Genomic DNA, 12,562 nt, shown 5'->3' with positions numbered 1-12,562 from the left:
GGGCCTGCAAGGATTGGTGAGCGGGTGTTTACCCAGAAATTATGGGCGGAGCATAGACAGAATCTGTCCTACCTTGTTTTGTAAATTGCATTGAAACCACGTGATTTTTTCCACTAAAATGTAAACCCACACCCACATATATGGCCCACACCCACGCATGGTGTTCCATGACTTCGCCTTACAATACTGATTCATCATATTATAATGATGTCTACATGTTCCCATAGCAATCAGTTGGTTGATAATGGAGCAGGAACCGAGTATAACGTAATCAAATTTACACAACTGTCAAAGGAACTAGCTTATCGATCTTTGTTTTATTATCGCCCCCAATTTCCTGGTCCAAAAAAAAAACGAAAAAAAACCCCAACAAAATCCTTTCTACTGATATTAGCACTATAATAATTATTATATACAACACTATATTAATTAACATTCAGAAATAATAAGTAGAATTAGCACTTGAAATTCAAAATACGAAGGATACGACATTAAATTATTTATAAATATGGCGCATGTTTACTGTTAGCCTGTGGAGTATAGATTATAAGCATACGTGTTTAAATTAAAATTACAAAATTACAGAATTCGGCCCCAAGAGGGTCACCGTACAGCATACCGTTTGGTGGAACATGTTCGTAATTAGCTTATTACATAACATCTATCTGGGATTTTCTGGCATAATACAGCATGCTTACACCTTGTCACTATTATTGCTACCCAACGCTAGCTTCCGAAGTCCATCACCTCTCTGTGAACGTTTTTGTATACGACTATTTGAAGTTAAGTTGGTCTTACTGTAAATTTGTTTCATATACTCGACCATCTGTTTTGAAGTGAGAATTTCATCTTGACCACTAATTTTTACAACAATATTTTCTTTGTCTTCTCCTTCTGAAATATAGGCCTATAATATAACGTCTGAATACTAAACTTGTTAATTTGGGCATTTAAAAACGTTCTTGCGCAAGTACTTCTAAAAATCCATCTCTAATGGAATGAACAAGAACTGCACAGAAGAATGGATTACTTCTATAAATTTCCCTCGCAGCACACGGCATAGCGCACGCCATTCATCATTTCACCGGTTAGTACAGACGTTAAACCCCATTTCTTTTCATATAATATGCCTTCTATTAATATAAACGTTATGACGTTTATTTATTTTGTGCTTACCTCGAGAAATCAGGTGATCAGATCTTGGTAGAATTGGTGGTTGTTGCCTTGCAGATGGAATGTGAATTGATGATGGTCTATGTGTGTTGGGTGTCGTCGTCTTCAGTTTGTGTGCCTCAACTATGGATTGAAAGGAAGGGTAAATAACGGTATCTGACGATGATGATCCTGCCGATGTTGGTTGTTCTAACTTTACCATAAGTCCTGGAATTGCTCTCGACGCGTTTTTGATAGGCGAAGTCCTGTTATATCGTTTGGATAAAGACCGAAGATATGCATTGTCGACGTCAGATAGAGTAGATAGAGGTGGTGGTCGTTGCTGATAAACAGGTAATATTCCAAGCTTCTCATTGATAGATGAAAGTTGTGATGTTTTCTCTGTGTGGAGTCTGTGGGTTATCGTTTGGAAGTATGGGTGGTCTGCTTCAGTAAGTGGTGGTGGCTGTTGCGCTACGACATTCTGTTTCAGTCCTGTAACTTGACTGCAGACTGATTTCTTTTTGTGGGCGAGCTGTCTTTGATTACGGAACCACGTCTGGAAAACAAAAACGTCACATAAATGAAACCTTCGCACAGATAATGTTGGTGTGGAGAGCTTTTTTTTTTAAATCAGTTTTTGGTCTTTCTTAATCATTTTAGAACAAGTGATACCATTTGACGATGAGAAGATGAATTCGATAAAGATATGACAATTTATCCAGGAAAGCGCCTGTCTGTTGAACATGTTGAATGACTTATTTCACTTACCTTTATAGCAGAAGGGCTGACATTCAGTTTGAGCGATAGTGATTCTATCTGGATAGCATCTGGACATCTACTATACGCATTAAAACTATAATGTAATCTAAGAGCTGTTACATCGTCTATAATCTGAGATGTCTTGTTCTTGGTGGTGGTGTTTCTTTGAGCTGAAAATATGACAATTTAATAAATAAGTCTTCTGATCGCGGAGGGAATATTCATAAACGTTTATCGTTATTTTTTCTTGTATTACAATAGAATAGAAATAATGCCTGGTTTTGTGCGAGTTTCCGAAATACTTGTAGTATCAATAAATGATCATTTAAGTGACATTAAACCGCTTAAAAGATTAATTAGTCGATTATAACTTAGAGTGGCAGGGAAATTACAAACATATTGTGGATCCTTCATGTCGTCTACTTGTTGAAAAATATGAAATCATCGAAACGTGGCTTTGAATAGATTCAGTAGCTGTGTTACGCTTTCAAATTGACTTCATAACTAAAAAACATTACAAACATACCCATTATACTGTCGATCGAATGGTCTGTAAGTTCACAAGCTGACTTCATGGTGATTATCAACAACCGAGTAAAAATATGAATAATTGCGTCTGAAGGGCACAACAGTGGAAGTTAAATATATATCTTGGAACTGGCGCATTGCATTTATATATCAGCCCACAAATAGTTGATTGCCTTGATATCTGATCGGTGCTCTCGTTGAAGATTAAGATAAACAAAACCTATTTTGTTTTTCTGGACACAGTTGTTTTAATAATACAAACAACATACACAGTGTAAAAACGGGTCTATATAAAACTCAATATGATTGTTGTTTTAATCATTTAAACAACATTCCGATTCCCATGATTGACATTGTTACACTTTAAGCATGAAATTATAACACCTTATTGTTGTTTTAGTTATTCAACAAAATTTACTTAAAAAAACAAACTGACTTACTTTACCGTCTCAGTATTAACTCATTTGCATTTATCTTAATCATGACATATCATGGGTTTAACGTCCTACTTTTTTGTGCCAACCGGTTTACTGTTTAAATCTATTTATGATCATAATTTTAAACAATGTATTTATATTTCTGTACATATTTTTTTTTAAGGCAGATGGATTTATATAAGCTACGACTTGTGTAAATAGTAATAGAAAAGAAAACTTTGAATCAGCAAATAGTTATAGAAATAGATTTTTGTCCAGATGGAAACAGTATTTATTCATAAGATTTCAAATATCCCGTGGAAATTATAATGATATAAAACCAGGTATCGACTCGACTTCTTTATTTATATAATCTCGAACTATCGAGTTTTGTTTTCGGGACCCGTTTAAAAAAACAAAAACATAAATTAAATTTGTTCACACATACATATAATCCATCTGAATTAAATAAAGAAAACACTTTAAACTTAATACAATTGTATATAATGATTTCTAACGTATTTTCATTTCATGGGTACGAATTTAATAAAGCAACATCTTTCCCAATTGATAATTGTCATTTATAACTCACTTAACTGTTTTTCTAAATATTAGACAAATTTTGGTTCTCAGAATTCTTGTTAAAATTAAAATAAATACAAAAATAACTAATTCAGATGTTAGAATTTCTTCTTAATTTAACGAACATATTATCAAAGTACTCGGAGTACTTTTAAAAATGCCAACTTAAATGCCACTCAAGCATTGCATAATATATTTACAAAGTTAATGCCGATAACAATCCACGATATGAAATGTTGTGACAGCAATAAATATTCCTTGATATGATTCTGACACTCCAGACAAAATTGACGGAAACCATGCAACATTATTTCACAAATCTTAGTGAATAATTAAATATTTTTCACATATGTGTAGTTAATCACTGAACATAGTATCTCTTGAACATGCATTATATTTTTTCTGCTGTTCGAAGACAAGCTTCGTGAATAAACACCCCATAAATAGATTCTCTTGCAGAGAAATAACAGAGCGGTTTGCATCAATATAATAATGAATGACAATTAAAAAGTAACTGCCGATTAATGAAATCCTTTAAGTCTAATTTTTAACTTTATTTGACAATTCCGCAGAATTTGCATACAATCCGATATTTTTAAATAAATCAAATCTTAATTGCAAAATACTGGTTTAAAGTGATCATAAAGGAAACCATCACATATTAGAAAGATCAAACAGAACAACTCAATGTGGCTTCAAATCACCTAATAAAGGATTAAATGATAAACAATGACATTAATCATGTTTTTATTACGTCTTAATGAATTTACCAATCATCTATTCCTCGAAAGATGGCTGTACTCAATCGCAATCATTATTTGTAGCTTGGGTTTAGATTGCGTCAATTTAGAGGTGGTATATAACGGGGTGAACCAAGGTGAATACATATCACCAATCTTCTTATTACAGTTCACTGTGACATTTCAATCAGTACTGTTCTAATCTAGAGATATATTCACCATGAGTACTTTTACAGTAGCATCAATCCTTGGCCTGGCTGATGATAGTAAGTTGAACTCAGTGTTACAATAATGATTGCTAATATTTAATATAAATTACTATTTTTCTTGAAATCGTTAAATAATCCCATTTCATTCAACAGTTGTAATATTCTATTTTTTTAGCCCAAGAGAAAAAGGCGAGAAGCGCGCCATCTAAGAAGCGATTGAGAAGAAACCGTACAGCTTTTAGTGACACTGCCGTGCAGAGATTAGAAGAAGTATTTTGCATCAACCGCTATCCCGATATTTTATCACGTGAAGCACTGGGAGATGAAATAGATGTATGCGAATCCAGAATACAGGTAGGATTGTTTTTACTGTATTTAGCAGATGTTTAAGGTATTTTCATTTTCAATTTACTGTAAATAATTTACAAAAGGATCCAGACAATGAACCATTCATTTAGTTTAAACACTTTATTCATAAAATATCATATATTACATTACAATTTTTAAAGATTCGATGCAAAAACAAGCTAAAAGTTTATATAAATTTGCTTCATATACGGCTGTGTTACTTCTTTGATAATGTACTTGTTTCATGACGACGACGAAAGTTCAATAATGTAAATAAATAAAGATACATAAATTCAATAATGTAAATAAATAAAGATACATAAATTCAATAATGTAAATAAATAAAGATACATAAATTCAATAATGTAAATAAATAAAGATACATAAATTCAATAATGTAAATAAATAAAGATAAATAAATGAGTAACCACCACGCCAACTCCCTAAATTACATTAGTGATACAGTTAATGTTGAAGACTTATTGTCAATTATTTATTAAAGACGTATTCCAGTCAATCGCAAAGCGATTTTTATCCTTAATACTAATAGACACTCAAACAATCCCTCATCCTACATGTGGAACGAAAGAGCCTGGAAACTGCAGTTATTCTGGTTGCCATAGCAATGACAATATTAATTTTGGGATCATTTATTCAATGGTGGCGTAAAGGACATCCAGTTCTTACAGATTATGTTTTGTTACATCCAGAAGATAAAGAATATGATAAAGATTTATTTTTAAAACAAAGTTTTAAGGAAAAGCTTCAAAAAGATACAAAAACGGAACGAATCAAATAGAAATGAGAACATATTTTTTCCTGTAAAACATTTCTGTGATGTATATAATTAATATATTATTATGATTTGGAGCGAATGTTGACATTATAGAAAAATAAAAATAAAATAGATTTATGAATGATTTTATATTTTTTAAATATATTTTCTGTTTGAATTGTAAAATAGATTGAATATTATTATATTATACATAGTATATATTTCAAGGTGTTCAAGACCAATTTAACTACAGTGGTACTATTATTCAGCATGCTTATTGATGCATCAAACTGCTGTCTATTGTCAGTGTTGTATTGTCCCACATTAACCAACAATTGATGAAAATTGGATGTTCTATTAAGACCCAGGTTGGAAAAATGGCTGTCAGATCAAAACAGTAGGATGTTAAACCCCATTTTATTCACAAAAAGAGAACCATCTTATATGGAAATTAACCCCACTTTAAACATATCATGATACTGCTACTTGTTATAATAAGCAAAGGGAACCATCTTGAAATCAACCCCTACCAGAAATCCTGGTACTGCTACACATGGTTAATCAAGGGTTTGTTATTTCTAAATAATAAATATTGCTATACAGATATATAAAATAGTATAATACAATATAAGTGATTTGATGTGTCAATAAGTCATTATTTGTAGTAATTTCCATAAATATTGTAGGTTATCTCCCTTCAACTATATACCTAAACCTACTGCTAACTATATATACTGTACACCTTTTTCTTTTAGACCTGTATTTTTATTCAGCTAGATACAAAAACACTATTTTTTGTGAGTCATAGACAAAATAATGAAAAAATCTGATGCTATAATTAGTTCTTTTGATTTTTTATAAACAATATCTTATTAATAAATGAATAGAATTGGAGAACTGGCATGACCTATTTACCCTTAGACCTTTTCATTAAATTAAAATAGATATTGAAATCTTTCATAATGATTTCAAGGAGGACATTATTGCAGTTCTTTTCCCCCAAAAGGCATAATTCTTCAAACCGTTTCATTGCTAAATCAATAATAAACTATTAAAATCTGAATGATTTTGTAGAAAATAAGGTTGTGACTATTGTGAGCCATTGGAAATTACGAGAAACTACCTACTCTTATGTCTTTCCTTTTATTATATATGTGTATGTATTTTCATTATGTAAGGCACTTGTGACCATATGCAAATTGAAATTCGATATAGGCTCCTAAACTGTAAATCTTCTTTATTTATAAAATAATTTATCCTCACCTCTGCTCATATGATGTACATGTACTGTGTGATTTTATCTTCTGAAAAGACAAAAATAATTGGAAAATTTGGCTGATATTAATTATAAAGTATTAAGAGTGAAGGTCACTGACAATTATACCCAAGAGAGAAATTTTAAAACAAAGTAGACCACTGAGAATAATTTTATAGGCTAAAGATTTGTACTGTAATTTGTATATAGCTAGTTTGACCCTCAAACTTACATTATTAGAGCATGTTGATTTTCAAACTGTATGGGGCCAGGCATTGGTATATTTGTCCATATAACCACAATGACATTTCATCATGTAAGATTAGTTCATTTTCTGTTTGCTTATAAAATATACTGTGCTTTGGCTTTTGATGCATATGGATGACAAATTATTTTTGGATTTTAATTCATATTGGCTATCCATATGCATATGTTTTTACCATTCCTCCATCTAGGTCAATTATAAAATTAAAGATTTAGATTCTTGGTAATATAATGTTGCCTGTTTAATTTTGCAATAATATTTATCATGGATCCTTTTCAAAAATTGTACTTGATGCTATTAGTTGACAGACCTTTAATGTGCATAAACTATATAAAATTATTTATCTTTTTTGATGAGACTAGATGATATCTGTGTCTCAGGGATATACCTCAAAATCATTCAACCATGTAGTCTCATTAAAATACCCTCCTACATGTATTATTTCATGATTACTCAACAGTTCTTTGTTATGCTTAAAATAAATAATAATATATATAAATATGTGTAATATTATAAAATCTATTGTCTATTGTTATGGGGACTTTCAACCAAATTTATTTATGTTGCATGGGTGGTGCTTAATCAGATAGTTCAAATACAGTTCCAAGGGGACCAGGCAGTCTAGATGGACCAAACTGATATTTGCTTACATAACAACATTTTGTAGGAGAGTTGGCTTTTAGGTACCTAAATAAATAGGCCTGCAGCGAGAGAGAGAGAAATGGGGTTTAAGTCCACTTGACACAAACTAGGTCATTTCGGGACTAACACATGGTTTAATTTTATTTCAATAATTCGCTTTAGCAGTGGGAGGAAACCGAAGGACCCAGAGAAAACCCATGAGGTTGGACAGGCAACCCTACTCCTTGTCACGTACAACTGGGGATTCGAAACCATGCCAGTCGACTCAATGACAGACTTTATGATACAGCACGCGCACGCTATCCATTCAGCCACCCAACCCCCCCTAGGCCTGCAGCCAAAATTTCTAGTATGAACTTCCGCTACAAGGTCCCGTACGTACTAAACAAACTACATGTATACATTTTTGGAAAGCTTTTAACACCAGGAACACAAATCCACAGAGTTCCATGGTGATTTTTCGTACAATCACGGTCCATAATCCAGAAAGATACGGCCCTATAAGTGCAAATCGCAAATAAATTGTGACCTCAGTCTAGATGGTCCACAACAGGGCTACCGTCAGTTGCACGGATTTCCGAACTCTAGTCGAACTATCTTCATGCGAATGACATTTTAAAAAAAACCGTATAATTATATCACCGTTACACCATAAGGACGACTGAGTTCGAATTTCGTGAAAATCGGTCCAAAACTGACAGACAAAATGGCCGCCCTTCGTTCTCAAATAGCGTAAAAATATGGTATATCAAGGTTGTGGACCCTATAGAGGTCACGATTTTTATCCGATTTTGTTGAAACTTTAAATGTAAGTTTATAACCTAAAGATCTCGGTTCCTTTCGATATTCGCGCATATCGAACCGTAACTTCCTGAATTATGGCCCCTCGCGTTTTTAGCTTGTGGACCCTATAGAGGTCATAATTTTTATCCGATTTAAAAAAACATATTATTAAATCGCCGTTACACCCCAAGGACGACTGAGTCCGAATTTCGTGAAAATCGGACCAAAAATGACAGACAAAATGGCCGCCCTTCGTTCTCAAATAGCGTAAAAATATGGTATATCAAGGTTGTGGACCCTATAGGTCACAATTTTTATACGATTTTGTTGAAACTTGAAATGTAACACAAAGATCTCAGTTCCTATTGACATTCGCGCATATCGGACCATAACTTCCTGAATCACGTTTTTAGCTTGTGGACCCTATAGAGGTCATAATTTTTATCCGATTTAAAAAAACGTATAAGTATATAACCGTTACACCCTAAGTACGACTGAGTTCGAATTTCGTGAAATTCAGCTCAAAATTGACAGACAAAATGGCCGCCCTTCGTTCTCAAATAGCGTAAAATGCAGAAAGCATAATGGACAATGGAACATACAGAATTTTGGAAATCCATTAACGGTAATAGAGAGTTATCTCCCTTTTTGTCAAATTGGTAACAGTATTTCTGGTACGTGTAGGCTGCTGTTGCTGTATGACCATGTGTGAGCATACAAACCCAATATTTGTATCGTTAATGGGGCCTGCAAGGATTGGTGAGCGGGTGTTTACCCAGAAATTATGGGCGGAGCATAGACAGAATCTGTCCTACCTTGTTTTGTAAATTGCATTGAAACCACGTGATTTTTTCCACTAAAATGTAAACCCACACCCACATATATGGCCCACACCCACGCATGGTGTTCCATGACTTCGCCTTACAATACTGATTCATCATATTATAATGATGTCTACATGTTCCCATAGCAATCAGTTGGTTGATAATGGAGCAGGAACCGAGTATAACGTAATCAAATTTACACAACTGTCAAAGGAACTAGCTTATCGATCTTTGTTTTATTATCGCCCCCAATTTCCTGGTCCAAAAAAAAAACGAAAAAAAACCCCAACAAAATCCTTTCTACTGATATTAGCACTATAATAATTATTATATACAACACTATATTAATTAACATTCAGAAATAATAAGTAGAATTAGCACTTGAAATTCAAAATACGAAGGATACGACATTAAATTATTTATAAATATGGCGCATGTTTACTGTTAGCCTGTGGAGTATAGATTATAAGCATACGTGTTTAAATTAAAATTACAAAATTACAGAATTCGGCCCCAAGAGGGTCACCGTACAGCATACCGTTTGGTGGAACATGTTCGTAATTAGCTTATTACATAACATCTATCTGGGATTTTCTGGCATAATACAGCATGCTTACACCTTGTCACTATTATTGCTACCCAACGCTAGCTTCCGAAGTCCATCACCTCTCTGTGAACGTTTTTGTATACGACTATTTGAAGTTAAGTTGGTCTTACTGTAAATTTGTTTCATATACTCGACCATCTGTTTTGAAGTGAGAATTTCATCTTGACCACTAATTTTTACAACAATATTTTCTTTGTCTTCTCCTTCTGAAATATAGGCCTATAATATAACGTCTGAATACTAAACTTGTTAATTTGGGCATTTAAAAACGTTCTTGCGCAAGTACTTCTAAAAATCCATCTCTAATGGAATGAACAAGAACTGCACAGAAGAATGGATTACTTCTATAAATTTCCCTCGCAGCACACGGCATAGCGCACGCCATTCATCATTTCACCGGTTAGTACAGACGTTAAACCCCATTTCTTTTCATATAATATGCCTTCTATTAATATAAACGTTATGACGTTTATTTATTTTGTGCTTACCTCGAGAAATCAGGTGATCAGATCTTGGTAGAATTGGTGGTTGTTGCCTTGCAGATGGAATGTGAATTGATGATGGTCTATGTGTGTTGGGTGTCGTCGTCTTCAGTTTGTGTGCCTCAACTATGGATTGAAAGGAAGGGTAAATAACGGTATCTGACGATGATGATCCTGCCGATGTTGGTTGTTCTAACTTTACCATAAGTCCTGGAATTGCTCTCGACGCGTTTTTGATAGGCGAAGTCCTGTTATATCGTTTGGATAAAGACCGAAGATATGCATTGTCGACGTCAGATAGAGTAGATAGAGGTGGTGGTCGTTGCTGATAAACAGGTAATATTCCAAGCTTCTCATTGATAGATGAAAGTTGTGATGTTTTCTCTGTGTGGAGTCTGTGGGTTATCGTTTGGAAGTATGGGTGGTCTGCTTCAGTAAGTGGTGGTGGCTGTTGCGCTACGACATTCTGTTTCAGTCCTGTAACTTGACTGCAGACTGATTTCTTTTTGTGGGCGAGCTGTCTTTGATTACGGAACCACGTCTGGAAAACAAAAACGTCACATAAATGAAACCTTCGCACAGATAATGTTGGTGTGGAGAGCTTTTTTTTTTAAATCAGTTTTTGGTCTTTCTTAATCATTTTAGAACAAGTGATACCATTTGACGATGAGAAGATGAATTCGATAAAGATATGACAATTTATCCAGGAAAGCGCCTGTCTGTTGAACATGTTGAATGACTTATTTCACTTACCTTTATAGCAGAAGGGCTGACATTCAGTTTGAGCGATAGTGATTCTATCTGGATAGCATCTGGACATCTACTATACGCATTAAAACTATAATGTAATCTAAGAGCTGTTACATCGTCTATAATCTGAGATGTCTTGTTCTTGGTGGTGGTGTTTCTTTGAGCTGAAAATATGACAATTTAATAAATAAGTCTTCTGATCGCGGAGGGAATATTCATAAACGTTTATCGTTATTTTTTCTTGTATTACAATAGAATAGAAATAATGCCTGGTTTTGTGCGAGTTTCCGAAATACTTGTAGTATCAATAAATGATCATTTAAGTGACATTAAACCGCTTAAAAGATTAATTAGTCGATTATAACTTAGAGTGGCAGGGAAATTACAAACATATTGTGGATCCTTCATGTCGTCTACTTGTTGAAAAATATGAAATCATCGAAACGTGGCTTTGAATAGATTCAGTAGCTGTGTTACGCTTTCAAATTGACTTCATAACTAAAAAACATTACAAACATACCCATTATACTGTCGATCGAATGGTCTGTAAGTTCACAAGCTGACTTCATGGTGATTATCAACAACCGAGTAAAAATATGAATAATTGCGTCTGAAGGGCACAACAGTGGAAGTTAAATATATATCTTGGAACTGGCGCATTGCATTTATATATCAGCCCACAAATAGTTGATTGCCTTGATATCTGATCGGTGCTCTCGTTGAAGATTAAGATAAACAAAACCTATTTTGTTTTTCTGGACACAGTTGTTTTAATAATACAAACAACATACACAGTGTAAAAACGGGTCTATATAAAACTCAATATGATTGTTGTTTTAATCATTTAAACAACATTCCGATTCCCATGATTGACATTGTTACACTTTAAGCATGAAATTATAACACCTTATTGTTGTTTTAGTTATTCAACAAAATTTACTTAAAAAAACAAACTGACTTACTTTACCGTCTCAGTATTAACTCATTTGCATTTATCTTAATCATGACATATCATGGGTTTAACGTCCTACTTTTTTGTGCCAACCGGTTTACTGTTTAAATCTATTTATGATCATAATTTTAAACAATGTATTTATATTTCTGTACATATTTTTTTTTAAGGCAGATGGATTTATATAAGCTACGACTTGTGTAAATAGTAATAGAAAAGAAAACTTTGAATCAGCAAATAGTTATAGAAATAGATTTTTGTCCAGATGGAAACAGTATTTATTCATAAGATTTCAAATATCCCGTGGAAATTATAATGATATAAAACCAGGTATCGACTCGACTTCTTTATTTATATAATCTCGAACTATCGAGTTTTGTTTTCGGGACCCGTTTAAAAAAACAAAAACATAAATTAAATTTGTTCACACATACATATAATCCATCTGAATTAAATAAAGAAAACACTTTAAACTTAATACAATTGTATA

At 33.3% G+C, this 12,562-nt stretch overlaps 2 long non-coding RNA genes across 2 annotated transcripts; both read right to left on the bottom strand.

Moving 5' to 3' along the window:
• Positions 1-1,425: 1,425 nt before the first annotated feature.
• Positions 1,426-2,636, bottom strand: LOC126828307 (uncharacterized). Its single transcript, XR_007682979.2, has 3 exons — positions 2,441-2,636; positions 1,924-2,084; positions 1,426-1,711 (listed from the first exon to the last, which is right to left on the bottom strand). It is a non-coding gene; the product is annotated as an uncharacterized LOC126828307 (long non-coding RNA).
• Positions 2,637-10,625: 7,989 nt separating this feature from the next.
• Positions 10,626-11,836, bottom strand: LOC126828306 (uncharacterized). The gene is made up of 3 exons (XR_007682978.2): positions 11,641-11,836; positions 11,124-11,284; positions 10,626-10,911 (listed from the first exon to the last, which is right to left on the bottom strand). It is a non-coding gene; the product is annotated as an uncharacterized LOC126828306 (long non-coding RNA).
• Between the last annotated feature and the right edge of the window lie 726 nt (positions 11,837-12,562).

Source organism: Patella vulgata, chromosome 7, assembly GCF_932274485.2.
Source record: "Patella vulgata chromosome 7, xgPatVulg1.2, whole genome shotgun sequence".
Lineage (NCBI taxonomy): Eukaryota > Metazoa > Mollusca > Gastropoda > Patellidae > Patella > Patella vulgata.
Note: the sequence above shows the minus strand (reverse complement) of the source record. Positions and strands in the feature narration are given on the sequence as shown.